At 47.6% G+C, this 19,612-nt stretch overlaps 1 long non-coding RNA gene across 49 annotated transcripts in view; it reads right to left on the bottom strand.

Annotated features, from left to right (window-relative positions):
• LOC308179825 overlaps window positions 1-19,612 on the bottom strand; it is a 185,499-nt gene that overhangs the window by 84,946 nt on the left and 80,941 nt on the right. For 36 of the 49 annotated variants that reach the window (XR_013940557.1, XR_013940558.1, XR_013940584.1 and 33 more), the window contains one exon: window positions 16,565-16,648. The exons of the other annotated variants lie outside the window; for them this stretch is intronic. This is a non-coding gene — a long non-coding RNA (uncharacterized lncRNA). The remainder of the gene's footprint in view (window positions 1-16,564; window positions 16,649-19,612) is intronic. 49 annotated transcript variants of the gene reach the window in all.

The raw sequence follows: 19,612 nt of genomic DNA, 5'->3' as shown, positions 1-19,612 counted from the left end.
GCTCCCACGGAACGATGACAGTTTATAGCAGAGAAGATCTGTCTTTGCTCCTGCACAAGACAAGAGAGTAGAAAAACATTAAAGCCCCGTTCATAGCTCACCGTCATCCTGTGATGATGGTGCCCAAGCCACAGCGAGATGGATTGCTCCGGTCACAATCCTCTCTCCCTTCCCCTCCCTACCTGCTCGAGAAGATGGAGGATCTGGAAACCACAAACCAACAAACATGGCTTTTCTTTTCCTTTAACCTGATGGTATTGCAGTCAGGTCAGCTGCAAAAACACTACAAACCCAAGCACAGCCTTTCAGAAAAAGGGGAAAGGGCTTCAGGGCTCGCCAGGCCAACAAGTGCCCAGTTACACCGGCGGAGGTGTCACACAATGCCACCAGCAACCACCTGCTACCTGGCAGATGTCCCTCACAAACCTTCCTGGCTATTTATTTGGCATTTCTCTGTCTAGTCACCATGTGCAGCCTACAACAGATCAGCACGTAGACACCTCACTGCTTCGGGGCAGCGCTGAGAAAGACTTGCGTTCCCCATGGGGCAGGAAAAAATGTTGCAAGAAACACTGAAAGCAGAGAAAATCCTGGAAGGATATTTCAGAGATCACATCGATAGCAAAATAACCCCAACCCCATTATGATTAATATTTGACTTCAGACGGCTTAAAATGTCTTAACACCCTAAAAACTCATTCGGTTGTTGCACTGGAAAAGGAAGGGCTAAGAGTTCACCAGCGAACCAAGCAGAACAGCTCAGATGGAAGAAGCCTCCAAAGATCATCGAGTCCCACCGCCGGACCGCTTCAGGAATAACCAAAAGTTAATTAATAGCATTAATGAAAGTTACATAAAAGTTACTAAAAGTTAAGCACATTATTGAGGGCATTATCCAAATGTCTCCTGAACACTGACAGGTTTAGGGCACCTTGCTAGGAAGCCTGCTCCAGTGTCTGACCACCCAAAAGTTAAAGACATTTTTCCTAATGACCAGCCTGAGCCTCCCCTGGCGCAGCTTTTGCACAGCTCCTTTTCCTGCTGTCCAGCAGACGGGTGATGTGCTGGGCTGTGTCTGAGGGTCTTCGAACAGTCACAAGAAGACTGGGAAATGGACGCGACTGCGTCCCGGTAATGTGGGAGCACCTGGTCTGGAGTGGTCCGAGCCCAGGTGTGTGCAACAAAGCTTCCTGATGGAAACTGGTGGGGATTTAAACTGGCATGGTCAGCTCAGCACAGCCCTTCTCTGGATGTGAGCGTGACATTTTCCAGCATTAGCAAAGGGTTTTGGTTAGTCACAAAAAAAAAAAAAAAAGAAAGAAAGAAAGAAAGCCAGTATCATACGGGAATAAAACACACACAGAGTACATCTTCAGGCCCCAGAACTGCAGCTTGGGTTCCCTGGTATCATCTGCTTGGAGCAGCCCTCCAGTGAGATTCTTTCTATCCCCCTTTTTTTTGTGATCCATTTTCAAAGGCCACCGGAGCGAACCACACAAGAGCATTCAAAACTAAGTGCATACGCACTACTAGTGCATACACACTACGTCTTGCCTGTTGCAGCTCCCACCGTCTCGCTGCAGATCTTTCAAATGCATTCCCCACGAATTACAACGAAGGAACAGCTCCTGGCAGCAGCCTGCTGCGCAGCGCAGGCACGTGCACGCCTCTGCAGCTGCGCGGCAGCCAGCTGGGGCTCCGCAGTGCCGCCGCTCAGGACGAGACGAAGGCTCCCAGCAGGGGCTTGTCCCGGCTCCACGTCCTGCAGGCATTGCCAGCAGATTGCACGCCCTCTGCCCACGCCCCGTGCTAGCTGGACAAAAGCAGAAGCTTTTATCTGGAGGAGCTGCATCGACGTGGCCGGGCACCGTGGTCCTATTAAGGACGTGCTAGCTCCGGCAGTGCCCCAGCACAAAATACATCAATTCCTAGAGTGTTGTTGTGCCACTAGCTTGGGTCCCAAGTGTAACGCTGGCTGCAATGAATCTAAAACTATTATTGAACATTGAAGGATGCAAGCTTCACTTAGACTGTGAACTTCTCAGGACGCATGATGTCTCTTGCTACCTGCACACACAGCATTAAGCACAATGGCTTTCACCTCCTGCTTGGTAACATCACACATACAATGCCACAGCAGAACTCGTTACCAGAGTTGCACAAGCTTTCCCACTCGGCTGTCACTGCTTTTGCTAAGGTTTCAGCCTTTCCCGAGGCAGGAGGCGGCAGCAGGGCGGTGTGGTTCAGCACCCTCCTTGCTGCCGACCTGCCCACCCAGTGCCAACACAAAACCTCGCCTCCAGCTCACTGAGCCCCGCAGCCCGAGCCCTTTCTGCAGGCCATCAGCTCAGCCTGTACTGCTCTCGGTAGGAGCCTCACAGGCTCCATCCATCACCCCTTCTCCAAGCCCCCAGCCCCCCGCTCAGCCCGCTGCTCAGGCACCCTGCCCTCGGTGCCGCTGCTGGGCCGCTCGCCACCGTCCTGGCTTCCTTGCACCCGCACAGCTCACACCATTTATTAAGCAACACCATTCACCAAGCCGTAGCACACTGGGCTGCACGGTGTCTCTTTTCCTATTCAGATATAGTTCTAGAAGCAATCTGGATGAGATCATATAGAGAGGAAATGACACTTCTTGCCTGTACCGAGGACCAAATGGCAGCTTTGTGCAGTGAAGTGCCACAGGCGTTTGATAAAGCTGTATTTTTAGCCATTCCCTCCCTTCCCAAATCAAAACAAGAAGAAAAGGCTTTCTTGCTGACGTTTGCAATGCGGCGTCTGTTAGACTGCAGGTACAAACATCTCCTGATGAAACCAAAGGCTTGGACACAGCCCAGGTATGGACCGGTGTGATTGACACGAGTGCTCCTATCAGCCACGCTGGCATCACTCACCCTCCTCCTGGCAAGCAGAGCAGACAGAAACAACTCCTCTCCGCTTGGGAATGAAACTCCAGCTCCTGTAACGCCCAAGGTTTGGGAAAGGTGCTACACAGCTCCCCTGCCTTTTCCACAGCCACGCAGAATTGTGGCAGGCAGGCAGACAAAACACCGAACCCAACAGAAAATGTGATCCTCTCCGGGGGAAATTTCAACTTTTCAGCCAAAACGTGCAAGCTGGGTCCCAGAGTGCTTTGAACTTAATGAGGCATGTTATTTTTAACTTTTATAGATGAAAATGTCATTAAAAGCAAACATATTTCTAGGAGAGAGGAAAAAAAAGCTGAATTCCCTGCAGTTCGGACTCCTTAGAGGCCACCTCTACTTTCAACAGAAAATGGTAGGTTATAATAATAATAAAGATAAACACGTTGGGCACCTTCTTCCTTCCCACACAGGGCACTGCAGCGTTGCTTCCAAATAGATAACAATAAAATTTCCTTCCATTTAAAAATCCATTTGGTGCTAGCATGTAACTGAGAACCTGGCCTTGTCCTGCCAGAACGGCCATCTGAAGTCTGTCTGAGGAGGCAGCCCGTGGAAACCCAATCCAAGGCAGATGGCTCCGTACCCAGTCAGGCACAATAATAATCAGTCAAAATCCATAAACATAAACTGAACCGAATTGAAAGCTCTGCATGGGCAAGGAAGTTAGTTCATTTCGGGGTTTGTTTTATTTGTCCTAAGGGCTACTGGCACCGAGGAGAAGTAGGAGGGTAACTTGAAATCAATCTTGCTAGCAAGGCTTCATCCCAGCAAAAACATCCACGCACAAAGTAGTTTGCAGCAAACGATCATCTGGTGCCTGGCTTTGAGTTATAGGAGCACAAAGCGAGGCTCTGACTCCATCTCTGGGCATTCAGGCTCTCTGCACCAGAAGCAACTCAAAGACACAGGTTTCAGTGCCAGTAAAAATCGGCCTCCTCTCGTACAGGATCTAAAGGTAGACTTTGGAGCCATTGAGGAACCACGCTGTGAACCTTTTCGCCTGAATCCTCTGTCCATCTGATAATCTCCCACCGCTCTCCAGGCAGCGTGTGTCAGAGCGGCAAGGTGACGCCTCGATCCGCACGGATCTTGCTGCTCCGTGCTCTCACAGAGTAAGCGTGGCTCCTGAGCTCACAGCGTGAGGAACGCTGAATGTCCTCCAGAAAAAACAACCGCAGCTCCCAGGTCAGGGAAATCTGACTCAGTTGTAACGTTAGCAAAGCCTTTTTTTGGACAGAGGTGAAGAAGGGGGACATAATCACCATTCTTCCCCAGGTCTAATCTGTTGCTCTGGTGCAGAGCCCAGAATCCATCCCAGCAGCATCACAATGCCTCCAAAGAGACGTAGCTGCAGGAGGGGTGGAGGCTCCAACTCTGCTTTACAAACCTGCCACTGAAGAGGCAAACGCCCATTCCTAACCTCCCCAGATCCAGAAGCTGCGGGGTCTTGCTTCCCCTCAACAGCACCAGGGTCACAGGGATGGTGTTCGGGGTTTGATTTACTGAAGGATTAAAAACATCACTGGGAAACTTTTCAGCCAAGCGCACACTGCGTTCCCAGATGCTCTGCAGGGAGGACTCCATGATCTGTTTTCTGTTTGCACTCTTTCCTAGCGAGCAACCTGCAGCCACACCAGTGCTATCCCAGCACTGGGCAGCTGGAGGAGCCAGCAAGAGCCGGAGTATAGGTGGGAAAAGAGCAAAGGCCTTGGGGGCAAGAGAGCAGGCAGCACTTGGCAGCATCCTCTGCCTGAACATCAGGCAGCAAGGACCATCCTGCAGCAAGGAGTCGTTTCTGTAACACCCAGCACACAGAACAAGGTTTCCAGGAGCAAATGGGTAAGCTGGAGGGGGCAGCAATTCCAGAAGTGGGGGTGCTTTTGTGCTCGTGTGCACCCAGGGAGCACAAAAATCTCAGGAAGCCTTTGCTTTTTTCTGAAAAAGATATGCAAGGAAGCCTTGCTCCATGGTAGCACAAGAAAATATAATTGCTGACGTGGGTGGGCTCCAAACCAGCTCTTTAACACTACTGATTCCAATCACTGCCTCTATGGAGCAAGCCTTGATGGATTTATTCAAAGCACCAGGTCAGATTCCCAAATGGTGCCAACCAGATTTCATGGAGGCCAGTGGAGCTCTGCCAATCCATACGAACTCTGTATTTACAAGGATTTTCAATAGGTAGAATTTAGAGATTTTGAGAGGTCAAAGCGTTTAACGTGCATTCAATCTCTCCAGATTATAAAAAGCAGCACTAAATCAGGAGGGTGAGTAAAGGGGGTGACAGGCAGACATTTCAAGAGACCAATTTTGGAGCCATACCTCTAGAAGAACGTGGGCTGCGGCCAGACCCACACGCACGGCCCTGCAGCCCAGTGCCAGGAACACTGATATCACTTCACTGCATGGTTTATCACTGTCATAAATAGGTTAAAATCCAGCAAAAGCTTTAGGAGACAGCCATCTGGGGAGAAGAGGAAAGTTACCCTCGACTTCTATCCACTTTGGATCAGGCTTTACAATAGTATGGGTCAATTTATTATTTTTTTTTTTAGCAAGTAATGAGGTGGGTAAGGAGCAACTTGGTTGTCAGTTCAGACAGCTTCGTGTCTCCACGTTGGGTGGGCAGCTGTGAAAATCCCCTCCCTGCACAAGGTGGGGCTCAGCATGTGGCCAAAGAGCCCCCAAACCCCGAGCAGAGCCCCGCTGCCACTTGCGCCTGCGCCCACCCTGGTGCCCAGGGACAGCCAGCTCTGCTCTTGGGCAGCACTTCTTGTGCAAATACAGCACAAGAAATTTCATCCAATAACGACCCCACAAAATAGCATGGAATAGGTAAAAGACGTTCAACAGACTTTTTTCAGACAACTTGCTGGGCAGTTTAACTCTCAACTTCTGTCCCCCAGCATCCCAGCGTGTACCAAGCGTTGCTCCAAGCAGAAGCGAGATCAGGGCTCGCTCTGTGTTTTTCCAGAAGGGGATTAAAAAAAATCATTTGAAGGGTAGCATTCTTTTTAAAAAGGGGTCAACAGTAGGTCAACGATACAAGAAAATAGGTCATGTCATCTCAATTGGGAAATCATGAATTTGGGGCTGTCCTCATCCTGGTAACACAGCAAGGATCTTTGTTCCCAGCGCCAGGCAAAAGCCAGCACTGTTAGCCAAAATAATTCTTCAAGCAAATTCTCATTGAATAAATCTTTTACACTGAAGGGAACATTTTTCAGTACTCTGTTTTTTAACACCATTAACTTTAACTGTCAGGCCTGACAAGTATGGAAAACTGTTTTCTTACAAAAGTTAACATAAAAAAACATTTTCCATGAAAGGAGTTGTGCTCACTACTAATTAACTCCCCATTTTGCCGTTTAACTCTAATTGCTATTTTTTCTCCATCCCAAATCTTTTTTCCCCTCCAAGATCTGCACTTTAAAGAGTCTGAGTAGACAGACTTTAAGGCTTGTTTATAGAAGTCCTGTACCATGGATGTATTGTAATGAACTAATTATATTTAAGAGAAGGATCTGTGAACAACCATGACCTGTTAATCCCATTCACTCACACACTCCTGGTTTTTTCCCTACTGTTTCCAAGTGTCTAGATGAATATTTCAAATTATTCAGGAGTCTAAAAGCACGTTGGGCTTTCAGGCCAAATCACAACACAAACTAACAGCCACCTAGGGGTGGAAAGGGAAAGCCACGGTGGTCCCTGAGGACATCAGCTCACCAGTTGGGACTCATCAGCTCAGCATCCCGCAGGCACGCATCCCAGGAGGGGTTCATCTCTCCTGACTTAATCTTCTGAATAGTCTCAGGTGTCTCCTTAATGAGGGGAAAGCATCGCTATCTCCAGGTGACTGTGTGGGTGGACAGGGGGCAAATCTGCACTGCACAGCTGAGCTTAAACCACACGGGTAGGTGTGCCACGAGAGTCCCCGCTGCTCCCAGCACACTGCTGCAACCAGCCACGTTACGAAGAGATAAAGCCCCAAGTGATTTAAGACACGTAACTTGATTTTAAGATGTCCACACTGGTGGGATTTGGGTTGATTTATCCCCCACAAGTTTCTGAACGGAGTTAAGATGCTGCAGAAATGGCTGGGAGATCTCCCCTACGAGGAGCTCCCAGGAGAGGCCGCGGCGCACGGCAGCCCACCGAGCCGTTCGTCTGCATCTGCCTTTCTCATTTCCAGGCAGGTGAAGGAATCAATATGAAGCCAAGTGAATTAATCTGGATCTAGAATGCCTTAATAAATAACAAGGTTTTCAGAAAATTCAGTCCTGGGTTCATTGGTTCTTCCGGAACCCCTGATCTAAGCTGGTAAGAAATAAATAAAGCTCCTAATTCGCTTCTAGATCAGCCTAGTTTTGCAAAACAACCTCTTGTGTTACGCTGCAAAAAGCAGGCAGCTGTGCTGGTAGCACTCATAATGTCAGGGCTTGTTGGATTAATCGATTACAAAACCAGAAGAGACTGCTGTGATTTTCACTCCTGACCCCCTGGATAACCCAAGCCGTAAGACTTCCCAGAACTGATTCCTCCTAAAACTAGCGCAGATATTTTAGGAAAAGAAAAACATGTAAAAGTTTCCAGTGAAACAGAAAGGTTCATGTTTCTTGGTGTGCTGTTGTGAGTGGCTCGTTGCTCTCACTGTTGAAAATGTGTTTTATTTCTCGTCTGAATTTACGTACCTTCAGTATCTCTCTACTGGATTTTATTACATGTTTGTCTGCTGGACTGAAGTCAACTTTTTTACTGGTTTTATGTCTCTCCACCAGAGCATTCAAGTCTCACCGCCACCCTCCTCTTTGTTAGACGATGCAAACCAGGCTCCTGCAGCCTCCAGTGGGAAGACATGCTTTCCAATCACTGAATAATTCTTAAAACCTTTTTCTCGATTTTCTCCAATTTATCAACATCTTTCTCAAACTACCAGACACAACTGGAGTCGGCAGGAGCAGCACCTTTCTCCTCGTCTCAAATATTCCTCACTTTTATCCAGCCGAAGAGGACACTTCCCCTGGTTGGCATGCTCCCAGGCAGGGTCAGTACTTGGCCAACGGTCCCCACAGCTTCACGCATCTTTTTCAGAACCATCGGCTCTCAAAATACAGCCCAGCATTATACGGGCCCTATTAAAACACATCACTTGTTTTCATCCAGGTTACTAATGGAATCTAAATCATTCTGCACCAGAGATCTGCCTTTTAATTTATTTATCTCTTCTTCGTGTTTTGACCTCACCTCAAAGATAGATCAGCAATAACTGCTGGACTCCATTAGAAACACGTCTACTCGCTGATGAATTCCCATTTAAAATTTGAGATGACGGCAGGTTTTTTTTACCCATTTCAGAAGTGCCTAATTGGTTTTCTATCATTCGGGTTCTACATAAAATGTTACTCATAGCCAATACTTCCTCGGGATCAGGGGGTAATTCAGGCTGGAAGGGGCCTCAGGAGGCCTCCAAGTCCAACGCGCTGCCCAGAGCGTGGTCAGCTACGAGGCTGGACCAGGACGCTCAGGACCCTCTACAGAAGCTCATCACCTCACTACTATTACATTTATCAATGCAACTTGTAATCTTCCTGGAAAAAAAAAAATCTAATTAGACAAGAACCATATTCCATAAGCCCACATTGATTGACACTACTTACATTAATCCCTTTAATTCTTTACTAATTACATGTACTATCAGCAATTCCATTATTTTGTCTAGGATTAATGTCAGGCAGAAAAATCTGTAGTTATGTGAGCCACCTTGTTTACCCCTAAAAAAATAACGGCACTAAACTAAACTTCTTCCACACAGCTGGAACTTGCTGGTATTCATTATCTCTAATTAAGAGCTGCTATATAATATTCTTTCAATATAAAAGTGGTGCTTTTTTAATTGTTATAAAACATGATCACACAATCTTGTTTTTCCCCATAAGTAAGAAATTGGAATACTTATTGAACTCTTCAAAATTCTGTACGATATTACTAACAGCACTATCGTTTTCGCATAGCAGTGATCTATTGTAAACTTAATTATATCACTCAAGAAAGAGAGCTGCATTTCTATGGGGATTTCATTTTGAAAGCCATATGTTGGAGCCTTGTGCTGCAAATACTAAAAATGTGCTTGGAATTCCTAAAATTATACTTGAAAATATCCAGACACAAAAACAATCGCATCTAACACAGAAGAAATTCTGTATTAGGCCTCATTTTTACAGATCAAGGGGAACTGATGACAGAATGTAAAAATATAGTAGCAGCTTAGGTACAAGAGACTGATTTGATTACATTTGTTATGTGCAAATAGAATAAAGTCCAAACGAGTAATGTATCTACTTGATGATTTAAAGTGCCAGCTTAACAAAGCTGAAAATAATTACAAAGCAAAACAATTGGGAGAAAGAATTTGAGCAGGAATTTGTGAATGATAATTGGGAACCGTTCAAGACCGTTTCACTGGCTCGCAGGAGAACCACAATCCTGCGGAACGAGGGGCGGCTGCGCTGCCTGAAAGCAGCTCTGGCGTGGAGGGCAAGTGAAAGCCGAAGCACAAGAATTAAAAAAAGGCAAGTTCTTCCAACCCCACGTTGTGCTGCTCAGAGCCAGAACGTCCAAAGGCCCAGCCATGGGCACCTATAAGCATGTCTACACTCAGTGAGCATCCCCAAAAGGTGACCCGCTGGGGCTGGGAGTCCCCTGGTGCCACCCTGCAGCCCCTCTACCCCACTCGCAGCAGCACCGGCAGCGACTTGGCCGGACCCAATCCTGTTGGCTTCTCCAACCTTTGGGCTACCATCCAAAGGAACAAGGACCTGCATTCCTACGGAAGTGGCCCTGAAGGCAGTGCCCCCCCCCAGGTAAGGTACTTCTGGGCATGGCAAGAAGCAGGTGACACACGACACGTCCCCAGGCTGCCCTGTAGGACCAAGCCCAGCGGGGTCCCATACCGTCTCCCTCCAGCCCACACCCCACGGGATGACCCACGCCAACGGGGCCCAACGGCAGGCACACAGCTCTTCTGCAGGAACACAGACAGCAAAAGGCTCACCCGGCAGACCCCGCAAAGGACCCGCTGGGGGGCGAGGAGATGCCCCCGGCCGTGACTTCTCTGCAAAGCAGGGCCTCCACGGGAAGGTCCTTAAGGGTTAAATTCCCTCCCTGCCTCCTCCTCCCCGCTCCAGCGAAAGGATCCTTGTGAAAGAATCTGTATTCAATATGCACCAGGAGAGACTCTGGTCCGCGCTTTTTAATAAAAGAGCAATTCCTTTGCATTCTCAGGTGTCCCTTAAAATCAAGCTCTGATATTTCTACTGCATTATTACCACGGTCTGTAGATGTCTTCAGACCCAGAAAAGCCATTTGCTCTGCAGGTATGCTTTGCCCCTGCAGTGCCGAACAGTTTCTTTCTGTTAAGAAAAGCCCCTCTAGAGAAATTGGTACTTGGAGCCAATTAATGGACCTCTTCCACCTCCTGTCCTGCCAGTTTTTCTTGGCAGCAGCATCCCGTCCCCGTGGCTGAGACACCGGTCGTTACAGCGTGCCATTAAACAGTGGAACCGGGGAAATAGCACGTGTAACCTCGGCAAAAAGGAGCGGCCTGAAACACTGCCGGACGCGTTCATTTCCAGCCTGCGCACCCCTCCTAATGACGCAGCTCTTGCGGCGCCACTAATTGACTCCTGAGAGCACAGGGGCCGCACGGCACAGAGATAAATGTAACTCCGAGGATGAGCAAAACCCCATAATTACAAACAGGGGAGAGGGGTGTTCCTGGAACCACGAGGAAATGGAGAGTGAATACCTGGCTCCTGAAAGCCCAGCTGCTCAGCAACACCTCTGGCAACAGGGCGGCTCTAGGATAACCCCATAAAGCTGGGTCTTAAACAACCACCCGAGGTCCGGGCTGAGAAAGAGCTGTTCTGTACAGCCTGAAGTTGCTCGGGCTCTTCAGAGTCCCCGCTCAAATCCCCACAGACCTTCCTGGGCTGAGAAGAAAGGGTTGCATTAAACCCTCCACATCACTGCCTTAGCAAATTCCCTCTGTTCTGGGAGCAGACAGAATGAAGGGGGGGAGAACTCAGGTCCGGATTAAGTTTAAATGTGGGGCTTGGAATCAAGGGATCCTGTTTGGGTTCAGATTCACAGATTTTTATCTCTTCGGATACAATAGTCTGACCTCTTGTGCAGCACGGGTCACCCAACGGCAATAAAAGTCTGTATCGAGCCCCTTGACTGCTCTTGGAGCTAGGGGTATTTCTGAGGAAGACACGCATTCTTGATTTGAAGAGATCAAACCATGGAGAATCCATCGCATTCCCCAGTAAACTGTTCCAGAGGTTAATTACTCTCCCTGTTAAAAATTTGTACCTTATTTCCAATTTGAATTTTTCTGGCTTCAGTTTCCAGCCATTGGACCTTGTCATGCCTTTGAGTGCTCAATTAAAGAACGCGAAAGCATCAGATACCTTTTCCATCTGTCAGCGCTCAGACACAGAAATCTCAGTAGCTGGTTCTCATGAGGATTTTGGCAGGATCTGAACCACCAACAGTAGCTTCGCTGTCTGTCTTCAGATCTGACTCAGAAGCCAAGTCAAAAGGGTGAATGTAATTAATTTTTAATAATTAGTGATTCTTGACAGAGCTGGGCAATAAATAGATCCGGTTGGAAAAATTCTAATGAGTCTTGTTCCTTATCAAAGCTCTCCGTTTTATCCAAACGGGGAGGCTTCAGCGAAGGGTGGCAGCGAAGGCTCCCACTGTGCCCCACTGAGCAAGTTCTGCCCCAGAGCCTGCCCCGGACCCCACAGCATCCGCACCCAGCACCCCGCAGCAAGCCGGACACACAATGTGGCTGCACCAGGGCAGGGTCATGGCAAAATGAAGCTGCAGTTCTCCTCGGAGCTAGATCGCAACCAAAACCAGCACTCCGACCGTGACAGATGTGCTGTTCCCCAAAACCACTCCGGAAACAAACCTGAATGCCTCCCATGAGAGTGCTGGCAGATTTTCTCCTCCCATCTCCCTCCTTCCTCTTCCATGGAAGAAGTCAATTTTTTGACAAGCAACTGGAAAAAAAAATTATCTGTATGTTCAAATTAGGAGCAAGTGACATCACACCACAGTGCTACGGGACACGTGCCCTGCCTGGTAACTATCCCACCCTGTTCAGTACCTGCCCAAGAGAAGAGAAGGTGATGTGCTTCCACTGTCGGGGCTTTGTCTCTCTTTAGAGAGCAGCAAGCAGCTTTTAGAAAACGAAACCAGCGTCTATGGAGACTTGGAGGAGATTCATGAAATCAAACCGCCCGAGTCTGAGTGGATGGAGCAGTGTGATTGCTTTCAAGTGAACTTCGGACGGACGCGTAGGAAAACGGGGACTGGTGATGGAAGCAGACTCTCAAATCTCGTTGTTGGAGCTACTGCCCTGGCTCCTGCATGCAGGGTGTTACCTCACTGCTGCTACGACACGCTGCTCACGAGGCAGCTATTAGGATGAACTATGCTTCCCGCAGAATGGCACTTGCCTGCTTGAGGCAACGGTGCCATATTCTGCCATTGAATTAATTTGCCATGACAGGCAGACAAACTACTTGAATGCGCCTGGAGCCCGGTGACTTTGGCTTGCTTTCATTATTTCCTCTATGCATGCAGCTTCCATTATGGAAAAGAAAGAAAGGAATCAAGTTTATCTCCTAGGCAAACAGTTATTTGCGGGCCTATCAGCAAAGGGTCACTTTGGGTTTTTATTGCTTCAGCTTGAGCTATTACAGCCCCATTGCTTTTCCTACAGAGCCCGAAAGCACAAGACACGACTACAAAGATCTGGAGCTCACAGGTGAGACTATGTACGAGACCTTATAGCCAAGAGCCATGCAGACTTGGAAAAATATTGCGGCAAATCCTCAAGGTCTGTCCAATTCAGCTACAAACACTTTTTGTCACTGTAAGTGCCCAGAAAATGAAAACAGGTTACAAAGGTCTATTCTGTCCTATAAAACACTAAAACCTGAGGGAGGCCGATTCCTTCTCCTGACATCTGCTTCAATAAAGCCAAATCCAAAATGTCACGGGAAAGAGCCTTGGGCAGGCACTGGCAGCTTCTCCGTGGATGATGCCAGTCCTGAAAAATCCTGATGCAAAACCAGAGGCACCCCGAAATGGAAGAGACCTCTTAGGTTCCCCACCTTTCCTCTGGCCACCTTCAGCTGCCCACAGTTATTTAGAACTCTCTCAAGTAGGAAAACCCATCCTATGAGAGGCAGCCCTGTGAACCCAGGAATCTGGCCGTCCTGGGCCCACTGGCACCTCTCCCGAAGCCTTTTCCAATCCAAACACCGCCCGGGGGAGGGAACCAGGCACCAGCAGGTCAGCCCCATTTCTCACATCCTTCAGGCCATCCTTCCCAAAGATTCTGTTACTGAGCCTATTTTTGACCCCATAACCTCAGCCAACTTAATCTTTCTACTATCAGAAGGAAACAGTGATAGTTTTTATTGTATCTACCTGTCCCAGATTTATTGTACCCAGATGGATGACTCTGGGCTGTGTTTTCTATTAAGAAGTATCTTTATTTTATCACATCAATAAGAGAGGTATGCAGGTCCTGAAGTCTGTTCAGCCCAACCATCAGACACACAATATTTTTCTTCACTGAAGAAAACTGCCAGAGTTACTAGGGCCCTAAATTAGGGAAACTCACGAGTATAAATGCAGCTTAAGAGTACATGCCCAGGTCCCGATCGGATCACGGGAAATTACAGTTCAATTCCAGCAGGCACTTACGGTCTTTTATATATACATTCACAACTATATGATTACGTTATCTGGATAAGCACACCTCAAAGCACGTGCTTGAATATATCGCTGAATCAAAGCTCAAACATTCTCCATGCCTCCCCTGCAGCAAAACACAACAGCGTTATTGGAATTGCGATTAGCAGCGACCACATCTTAATAAAACACAATTTTAATGCTGGGCAAAGCCCCACGTTACCGAACCTAATCAAAACACCAGTGGCTGCTAAATGACAAGACCTGCATTTGATCTCGCCTTTATGCAGTAAATGCAGGAACACAAGCTCATAAACAAGCGAGGAAACACATTTAACCAACAACCCACAACTTACTCTCAACAAGCGTACCGATGTCAGCACATGTGATAAAATTAGCCTGTTGGAGTCTGTGATTTTGGCATGATTATCTGCTAATTACATGCTGTAAGCTGAGAGGGGTGGGCTTAGCAGCTCGCCGGGGGCTGCTGGCTGCTTGTCTTCCCACAAAACTTGCTCACAAGGCATCTAAAAATAACTTTATAGGCAATTCTTCTTCTGAAAGGAGAGGCAGAGCAAAACAAAAGAGCAGCAGGTTAACCTCTTCATGCCTGAACATCCACATTTGTGCCCAGGTATCCAACAACCACCTCAGCAGAATCTAGCCCTTTGGCTCCTTTTCATCAAAAACAGCCTTTGGCCGGGCCCAAACCCCATTCTTTTTCTCATTTTCTCCAAATTCAGCTTTCTACATCTTCACATCTGCCCTCCTCCATTAGTACCTACGCACACAACCATCCCCTCTGTTCCACAAGTTGGATGCTCTCAGTGCTGCACGGAGCTTTGGGGCTCTGCTGTGATGTGGCTGCTAAATGAGAATAACCTCGTTTCGTGCACAGACACCGGGCTGTCCGGTCCCATCAAGCCCTACATCAGAGCAGAGCAGGTTTGTGCCCGTACAGACACAGGGAGAGGTCTACCCAGCAGCTCTCCTGCACCTGACATTCCCAGCCCCGCTTCCACGCCCCCAGCAGCAGCTGCTGATTCCCACCTGACCCTGGTTTTCTGCAGAAGGCATATTTATCCCAGCTTGGATTATAATAAAGAACACTAGCGCTCTGAAATATGTTTGGGAAAATACGATGATGTGCATTGTCACAAGCACACGACAAGTGCATGATGATTTTCAGTAGTTATTTTGATGGAGCAAATCTATCAAAAGAGCAAAAAAAGATAACTGGACGAAACACAAACTAAATTTTACCCATTAAGCAATTCTATTAGGCTACAGACCAAAGGAGGTTATTGATTCAAGGAGCACAGTGTGAGTGACTAAATACTTACGAGCATCAGAGACCCACTGCAATCAATTACTGCTCACAGTCGGTTACTGGAGCTGCTGTTAGGAAAGGATGTTTTTCAACATCAGTGATTTGTTGAAAAACTACACTGTCGGTGCTAAATACAAGAGAATATATATAAGGACTACAGGCAGTGATCATACAGGGAACATTTAGGCTTCTGATCCAGCTAATTATACTGCTAATGACAGGCAAACCAGGAAGGAGCACAGAAACTCAAACACAGACCGCACACAAGACCTGTTCTAGTGGGAAAGCTGAACTCATACATTTTAATACAGAACTCAGCATAGACCAAGCTTGTCTGTTTCTTGGATAATCAGTCATGTTTTTCATTACATCTCTATATTCAACATGATGAACTTTTATGTTAGACTAGAGGCAACCAACATCAGCAACTGTAAAGGGTGCGGTCTCCCTTAGACAGCATACAGGCAGGTGGGGCGATACCTACAAAGAAGCACACAGGTAAAAGCAAAACTACGATCAGAAACAAAACGGCAACTTTAAAGGCAAACTCCTGTGAGCAGCAGCAGCGAAGCAGTGGTAGAGAAATGCTATAGCTAAACCTCGTTAATGATCCTAACGTTTCCAAATGACTTCATGTTACCATGCAAACGAGATGCATTTTTTAAAGGCTTGATTTTTACGGATTGCTGGAAAGTAGATGAAGGCACCTGCGCATCTCCTACACCTCTTCTGTGTTTAATCCAAAATGAAGACATGAGCCAGGCCTATTATGTACTGAGCTGAAAAACAACCACACTTGCACGTCTCCTGATGCTTGCCCACCATTACGCTTCCACTTGTAGAAGAGGCTAAGCTTTTTTCCCCAGACAAAACTCAGTAAAGTGCAGAGGGAAATATAGAATATTGCTGGCAGAAGAGAGGCATTTTGCATGACTATTTCCCTGCTTCTGCATTAATCCCCCTCCTGTATTTCTCCTATGTGGATAGCATTAGACTATTTTTAAAGCTAGCTTTTTTTCCATTAGTATCACCACTGGTTTCCACTGGAAGCAAATGCACATACACACAGGCTCCACAAGTTAAAGCTGCTTTAACAAATCCCTCTTCCCCAAATCCTATTGTTCCTTGCCGGGGCTGGCTGATGTCAGCATTTCCCTAGGCAGAAGAAGGTGGGTGTCCCCTCCCCACAGCGTGGGATTCACTGGGAGTTTGGCCTTTTGTATTTTGTTAATTCTCAAATGCAAAAAAAAAAAAAAAAAAAAAAAAGAATTGGGGAACTAGGACAGCTGCTGGAGACTGTTGTGAAGTTGCAATTTAGCAGGGTTTATGAAGCCAGGCACCCTGCCTTTTACAGAAAACATTGCATTCCCCAGAGATGTTTTAAAATAAGGATAGGATATAGTTCCAGTATTTGCTCATGTAAATTGTTTTTCTTCCCCGTCTTTTATTCTGTTGGCTGACGCAAAGGATTAAAAGTATCAACATGTGGAAATCACGCAAACAAACCCGCGATAATCCATTTTTAACCTACCAGCGCACCATCAGGCCTTCAGTCTGGGAGCTCAGAAACTGAAACCGATAGGTGTTATGAGACCTGAACTGACTGCAACATAAACTGGCAAAAAAAAAAAAAAATAGGAGGCAGTTTCAAAATTTTACTCTGATTAATATTGGTTTAGATATTTAGTTTAACATTGGCTATTTATACATATTTATTTTATTTTAACATTGATATTTAGTTTAATATTGGCTTCTTTCCTTGACAGCTGATTTGCAGTGGCTGTAGAGAGAGCAACATGGGCATGTGCACGCAACCACGCCAAGTCAGATCATAAATCATAGAATCATTAATCCTAGAATTATTAAGGTTGGAAAAGCCCTCCAAGATCATCTGGTGGTAGGGGGGTGGTTGGACCAATGTCACCCACTAAACCATGTCCCCAAGCACCACGTCCAACCTTTCCTTGAACACCCCCAGGGACGGTGACTCCACCACCTCCCTGGGCAACCCATTCCAATGCCTGACTGCTCCTTCTGAGAAGAAATGGCTCCTCATTTCCAACCTGAACCTCCCCTGGCACAACTTGAGGCCATTCCCTGTAGTTCTAGACAAGTCGGTCTGTGCCCTCCCAACGCTTGCACGCTCAGCTCAGGCCCAGGCTGTGGATACGCACTCTGCGTGCATTTTGGTGCAGGTGAGCAGGAGCACAGCTCATGCCATTTACTCACATCTTACACCAGGGTTTTCCTTTGCCAGCAATATGGTTCTGTCCCTCACAGGGCTACCTCCTGCCATGCCACCCTCAGCTCAGAGGAAGACCCACCACAGCGACAGGCCAAGGCCTTGCCCAAGGCCAGGATGCCCCCACACGCTCTGGGGCTTTCAAGGCTGCCCATGAAGCAGGGAGCCCCAAGGCTGTGCTTCCAGAAGAGAAGCTCAAGAGCTCAGACTGACAGGCAAAGAGCCAATGAAGCTGAATTTGTCACAGACACTGCTAAGGAAGTCACTCCTGCTGAGAAACTCTAGGATCCAAGAGGAATTTCAAACCGTAAATGCTTTGTCCTCGTGCCCTGATTAGATCAAATTTGGATTAAATTGGATTAAAACCAAACGTTTCAAGGAACTCCATCAACACTCCTCCCACAGGAGCTGGGTGATCACCTGGGAGAGCAGCCCTGCAGCACTTCATTGACCTCCTAACACGCCTGTGGCTCCCAACGGGTTTGACACTACCCCTGTTCCCCAAAAGCAAGTGTTTTCCTGCCACAGCCTGGCCACGTATAATGGGCACAGCACACCCCATCACCACCAAAGCATTCCTCATCTGCATGGTGTTTCAGAAGTCCCAAACGTGCCAGATGAATGCCCATCTGTTGACGGTTTCACAACACGTAGGGCATGGGCTGCGCTTGGTTTTCTTCGCTGCGTCACTCACCTGCCAATAACCAAAGTGCCTCTTCCCTCAGAAGAAGTGCTTCGCTTTATTAAAGAAGACCAAGCCGACCTATTGATGGCATGGTACCAACTCAACAGAACAATTCAATACATGCAGAAATTTATACTTCTATTAATCAATACTTATTCATAGATTAAACAGAGGAGCAGCCTTCCGGGCACATATGTTTAGCGTCAATTCATGACTGGAAGCTAAATATACCTCCCATGGCTCCAAAACCTCAGACAAAGAGCTCCTGTTTACAGGAGATGCACAGCCAGGGTCAGGTAAAGGTTACAAGTCATCCCCATCTCAAGGTTACTCGCACAGTGCATGAACTCCAGGATCAAGTTGCAGAGTCTGCAGCAATCGCTCACTCAAAGCCAATCACTTTCAGCGGAGACCAAGCAAAAGCAGCAGCCTTTGGGCCCTGCCAGCAGGGAGCTTGGCTGATTTGCCAGCTTTCTGTCTCCGGAGAGCATCCTCGGATGGTGGTGCTTCTACTGCCAGCCCCCAAACCAGAGTGGAAACAACGTGGCCATCCCAGGCTCCTGATGTGTTCTGGGATGACTTCAAATTCAATAGGGCAGAAGTGAGATGAGGTGTGAGGGCGTCCCATGAAGGCCTGACCACCTGGGCATGCACTGAGCTGTTGTTTCACCCCAAAACACATCTCTGCCCAAAGGCACCGTGGGACACCGGGACCACAGTTCCAAGGACTTCTCTGACACAGGCCATGGCCTCCTCTGAGCATTCATAAGCAATAATGTCTGCTCGGCTTGTCCTTCCCCCAGACGGTTCAGTGGGTAAAAAGCTTGTCTTACAGAGGGACAGCCCGGAAAATCAAGAAGACACCAAATTCACCAGGATTTTCACCTATATTAAAGTATTTTCTCTAAATAATGCATAGCCTGATAGTCAAGAGGGATGAAGGGATGGGGGACATGAACCACTATTACGCCTGATATCCGTGCACTCGGTGAGGCAATGACTGTGACCAAGCTGCAAGCACATTTCGCAAACAAGGCTTCAGCCTTCGGCCCGTCCACCAATACCTCATGTGCCTTAAAAGGATTTCTTCTGAAGAACGGCTGTGGTTGCGCTGCCCAGATTCACGGCCTGAGCATCTGACAGGCCGATTAATGCTTGCTGCTGAAGATCAGCCTTTGCATTCAGAAACCTAGCTGCCCCCTGCCACACCAGGCAGCGGAGCACACGTCTGGGAGAGGGGATGGAGCAGGACAGCCCCCTTCCTGCTGCAGGCTTCTCTTAGCAGCACCAAGCCCTGATGAATTTCTACCCTGTCCCACAGGGGAACTGCAAGGCTCAGGGCAGTATTATTTGCAAAGCGCTTTGAAACCATTCTGCGAAGGCTTTATATAAATGCAAAGCAGTATTATTGTGTTACCTTTCCTAAGCTTTCAGCATTTCTAGCCAGACTCGTGGGTGTTGACTCCTCACACACACACATCAGAGGGGGAAATCTTGTCGCCCTAACCAAATTGCTTTAACTTTCTTGCTGAAACAGCTTTCATTTGGATGCAGAAACTGCCCAACAACATCCCTACCTGACAACATGACCCAGAATTGCCAAGCTCTCCCCGCTGGTACCCACATCCTGGAGCCCCTGGCTGCCCCCAAGC

The sequence above is a fragment of the Anser brachyrhynchus genome (genome assembly GCF_964034855.1).
Source record: "Anser brachyrhynchus genome assembly, chromosome: 18".
Lineage (NCBI taxonomy): Eukaryota > Metazoa > Chordata > Aves > Anseriformes > Anatidae > Anser > Anser brachyrhynchus.
This window is presented reverse-complemented; position numbering and strand designations above follow the sequence as displayed.